Below are 5,487 nucleotides of genomic sequence, written 5' to 3'. Positions count from 1 at the left end.
ATGTGAATGATGAGGGTGCTCAAGCTCATGTTGTAGTAAAGAAGAAGAAGAAGAACTCGAAAGAGCGGATAACTATAGGGCTAGGTATAACCAACATGGAGTGTACCGCCAAGGTTGTCAATTCAAAGATTTCAAGAATTGTGGGGCACCGGAGTTTGATGGGTTGGGTGGGCCCGTGAATGTATAAAATGGTTTGAGAGGATTGAAGCGGTGATTGAAAGGAGTCATTGTACTTATGATGACCGAATTTATTATGCCTCCGGTGTTCAAGGAGGATGCTTTAAGTTGGTGGAACCAAGAGAAGGCCTTGGTCGGGCCCACATTGGAATGGGCCGACTTCAAGAACAAAGTGAAAGAGAAGTTTTGCCCACCTTATGAGCTCCAAAACTTGACCATCGAGTTTGTCCATCTCAAAATGGATGGGGCCGACTACAAGGGCTATGTTAGACGATTCCAAGAGTTGTCTACCCTTGTTCCTCACCTAGTGAGCACCGAGTCTCGGGCCATTGAGAAGTTTGTTTTGGGTTTGACTCCACAAGTCCGTTCTCTCATCACCCGGTCATGCCTACTTCCATGGTCGAGGCTATTAACCGTGCCGGTAGTGTTACCGAAGACTTGTTAAGAAGTGGAGTTTGAGTAAATCATCATCGTCATCATCAAAAAGAAAGGAGGTTGGGGAAACAGTGGTCCAAGGAAGATGGGGAGGTTTGACTCCAAGAATGCTAATCGGGGTAGGTGATGGCAGCGGTGGAGCCGTGAAGAAGCCTTATGTGGGGCCCCACCCACATTGTGGAGATGCAATAGACATCACCCCGCCAATGTTCAATGTGGGGCATGCTTTAATTGTAACCGTTTGGGGCATATGGCGAAAGAATGTAGGGCACCAAGGGTGGTACGGGTCCGCTCAATGTAGCTCCTATTCAAGCTCTTCCTCCTCAAGGCAATCAAAGAAGAGGCGAATGTTATGTGTGCGGTAGCCAAATCATTACCGTAACAATTGTCCTCAATGGGTGGGACAACAAGTTCAAGTGGCCGTTCACCCCAATCAACTACAAATTGCCGGGCCTAACCAAACCGGGGACAACAAGGTCACCAAGTGCAACCCCGTGGCCGAGCCTTTGCGGTCAATGCAAATGAGGCCCGTAATGATCCCAATGTTGTTGCAGGTACCTTTCTTCTTAATGGTCATTATGCAACGGTTTTATTTGATTCTGGAGCCGATTATAGTTTGTGTCCTCTCGCTTTATTCCTTTGATTGATGTGCATCCGTGTGCCCTAAACTATGTACTCGATATAGAAACGGTAAATGGCACCTTAGCAAAACTTAGTCAAATACTCGTGATTGTATTTTGACTCTAAACGACATCGAATTCTACATCGACTTATGCCTTTGGAAATCGGTAGCTTTGATGTTATTGTGGGAATGGATTGGTTAACGGCGGTAAATGCAACTATTGATTGGGGGAGAGAGTTGTTAAAATACCGTTGTATAGCGGTAAAATTCTTAGAGTTCAAGGTGAAACTTCCGATTCTCTAAATTCTAAAGTCTTTAGTGCTACCATCTCAAAGGTAGAATTGAAGACTGTTCCTATTGTTTGCGAATTCTCTGATGTTTTTCCGGAAGAATTACCGGATTACCCCCATCTCGTGAACTTGACTTTCGTATCAATCTTATTCCGGGAGCCGCACCCGTGGCAAAAGCTCCTTATAGACTTGCCCTCACTGAAATGCAAGAACTCGAAGCCAACTTAAGGAACTTCAAGAGAAAGGTTTCATCCGTCCTAGTCAATCTCCTTGGGGTGCTCCCATTCTCTTTGTCAAGAAGAAAGACGGGTCGTTTAGAATGTGTATAGACTATCGGGAGTTGAATAAGCTTACGGTGAAGAATCGATATCCTCTTCCGAATCGATGACCTCTTTGACCGACTTCAAGGTGCCAAGCACTTTTCCAAAATCGATCTCCGCTCGGGTTTATCATCAACTCCGGTTCATGATGATGACATTCATAAACGGCTTTCCGAACTCGGTATGGGCACTTTGAATTCACCGTTATGCCTTTCGGGTTGACCAATGCACCAGCAGTATTCATGGATTTGATGAACCTGTGTCGCCCTTTCTTGGACAAGTCCGTCATTGTCTTTATTGACGACATACTTGTTTATTCTAAAACGAAGGAAGAACATGCCGAACACTTGCGAGAAGTACTCGAGTTGTTAGAAAGGAGAAATTGTATGCTAAATTCTCCAAGTGTGAGTTTTGGTTGGAGAAGGTTCACTTCCTTGGTCACATGGTAAGCAAAGACGGTATTCACGTTGACCCAAGTAAGATCGAAGCGGTTAAGAATTGGAGGAGACCCGAAACACCTTCCGAAATCCGTCAATTCCTTGGATTGGCGGGTTACTATAGAAGATTTATCGAAATTTCTCTCCCGCATTGCACAACCTCTTACACTCTTGACTCAAAAAGAACGGAAATTCGAATGGGGCAATAGACAAGAACAAGCCTTCCAAACTCTTAAGAACATGTTGTGTGAAGCACCCATTCTAACCCTTCCCGATGGAGTTGAAGATTTTGTAGTATATTGTGATGCTTCGGGGCAAGGATTGGGTTGTGTCCTTATGCAAAGGGGCAAAGTTATTGCATACGCCTCCCGCCATTGAAGGTGCACGAGAAGAACTATCCGACACACGACTTAGAATTGGGAGCGGTAGTATTTGCTTTGAAGTGTTGGAGGCATTATCTCTATGGCACCAAGTGCGTGATTTATACCGATCACAAAAGTCTACAACACATTTTTAATCAAAGTGAATTGAACATGAGACAAAGACGTTGGCTTGAACTCCTTAGTGACTATGATTGTGACATCCGTTATCATCCGGGTAAGGCCAATGTGGTAGCCGATGCCTTGAGCCGAAGGAACGAGTTAAACCAAGACGTGCTAGGGTTATGAGCCTCACGGTAGGACCAAACATTCGCGATCAAATCATTGCGGCTCAAGTACAAGCCACTCGACCAGAAAACTTTGGTAATGAGAATTTGGATGGTATGGAGCAACAATTCGATAGGAAGAGTGATAATGGGCTCTATTTAGTTGGAAGGCTCTGGGTTCCCATTTTCGGCAATCTAAGAACTCTTCTCATGCATGAAGCTCATCGATCACCTTATTCGGTCCACCCCGGGTCGGATAAGATGTATTTTGATTTAAGAGATTTCTATTGGTGCCGGTATGAAGCGAGATGTGGCTAGGTATGTGAGTGAGTGCCTTACTTGCTTACAAGTGAAAGCCGATCATAAGAAGCCACCCGGATTATTAGTGCAACCCAAGGCCCCCGAATGGAAATGGGAACACATTGCAATGGACTTCATAACGAAGTTACCGAAGACAAGAAGTGGTCGCGATACAATTTGGGTGATAGTTGATCGGTTAACGAAGTCGGCTCATTTCGTGGCCATTCGTGAAACCGATGGTGTTGACACCTTAGCTCGTTTGTACATCAAGGAAGTGGTGTCTAAACTGGAGTTCCGTTTCTATCATCTCCGATAGAGATTCCCGGTATAACTCGAATTTGTGGAGCCTTTCATCGTGCAATGGGTACGCCACTAAATATGAGCACGGCGTTTCATCCTCAAACGGATGGGCAAACCGAAAGAACAATACAAACGCTTGAAGATATGTTAAGGGCATGTGCCATTGATTTTAGTGGGAGTTGGGAAGATCACTTGCCTTTGGTGAATTTCATACAACAATAGTTATCATGCCACATCCAAATGGCGCCTTTTAGAGCTTTATATGGTAGGGTTTGCCGATCTCCCTTAGCTTGGCGGAGATCGGTGAAAGCCAACTCATTGGACCGGAGATTGTGGTGGAAACAACAAAGGTGATTTACCAAATCAAGGAGAGATTGCATTGGCCCGTGAAAGACAAAGAAGTATGCCGATGTGAGGCGGCGACCGCTAGAGTTTGAAGCGGGGGATTATGTATTGTTGGGTGTCGCCATGGAAGGGTGTTATCCGTTTTGTGAAGAGGCAAACTCGGGCCAAGGTATATCGGTCCTTTTAAGATTATTGAACGGGTTGGGAAGGTTGCTTATCGGTTGAATTGCCACAAGAACTTGGGGGAGTACATGATGTCTTCACATTTGCAACCTACGCAAATGCTTGGCGGACCCGACACAACATGTGCCTATGAATGAAATTCGGGTGGATAAGAATTTAAATTTTGTGGAGGAGCCGTAGAGATCCTGGACCGTCAAACCAAAAAGCTCAAGAACAAGCGTTATACCATTGTTAAGGTTAGATGGAATGCTAGACGCGAGCCGAGTTCACGTGGGAGCGTGAGGATCATATGAAGTCCCAGTACCCGATTGTTTAATAATTAGTGTTTTGTTAGATTTCGGGACGAAATCCTTTTATCGGGGGAATAATGTACATCCATGAATTTTGACCCGTTGACTTAAGTGTCATTTATGAATTATAGTAGTTAAATGACTAATTGTATACTCAATGAGCCGGTTGACGGTGTGCTAGATGTAATGTCGTGGGTTTTGAACTAATTAGTTATGTTGACGGGTCAACCCATGGATCAAAGTCTTGACCCATGACCCCCTTAGTCAACCCACCCCCACCCACCTTATCCTTTCCTTCCCTTATTCTTCTTATCTCTCTCTTCTTTACTCCCAAGAACACACTCTCCTTTCACTCTCTCTCTCTATTTAATTCATAGTTCATGGAAATTCAAGCTTAGTTAATGCAAGAATAATAATCTTATCACCATTTTAACTTCATATCAAAAACTTGGTTCCAAAGTGTAAGAAATGACCTCATTTGAATCAAATTCGGGTTTGAGGATTTGTGAAGCTTTTGGTAAGTAAATTCTACTCTATGACCTTCACTTCATGTTAGTAAATGTATCTATAGTTGTGCCAAAACATTTTCGGGTCACAAATCGCCAAAAGTCGGATTAGGGTTTGTCTAGGGTTAGTAATGGGTTAAACCGAATTTGAACTTGAGTTTGGTGTTTGAAGAAAGATTTTGAAGTGGGTTTGGGTTATTCATGTGTAAACATGCTTATTGGCTTCATATTGAGTTTTGATGCTCACAAATCGATTTGGGGTGTCAAAATGAGTTATGGGTTAGTTTTGGGGTGTTTAGGTCGAAATGGGTTGCTGATGCTGAACTGGGTGAGCTGCTGCGCAGCTAGTTAAGCTGCTGCGCAGCTTCGCAATTCTGTTTTTCAGCTGCTGCGCAGCTATTAGCTGCGCGCAGCTTCACGAGTCTGTTTTTTCAGCTGCGGCGCAGCGATAATTGCGGCGCAGTTGGGGGCTTAAATCACTAACTTTTTCCTAGCTTTAGTTCTAACATCCTAGGATCGTCCCGACCTTTCCGGAATGTACTCTTATGACCTTATTGGTGCCCTACACATGACAAACGTCGTTTAAAGTTGGGTGTCCTCTTTGGAACCTAATTCAAGACATTAACATAAACTAAA

The sequence above is a fragment of the Erigeron canadensis genome, chromosome 9, assembly GCF_010389155.1.
Source record: "Erigeron canadensis isolate Cc75 chromosome 9, C_canadensis_v1, whole genome shotgun sequence".
Taxonomy (NCBI): Eukaryota; Viridiplantae; Streptophyta; class Magnoliopsida; order Asterales; family Asteraceae; genus Erigeron; species Erigeron canadensis.
Note: the sequence above shows the minus strand (reverse complement) of the source record.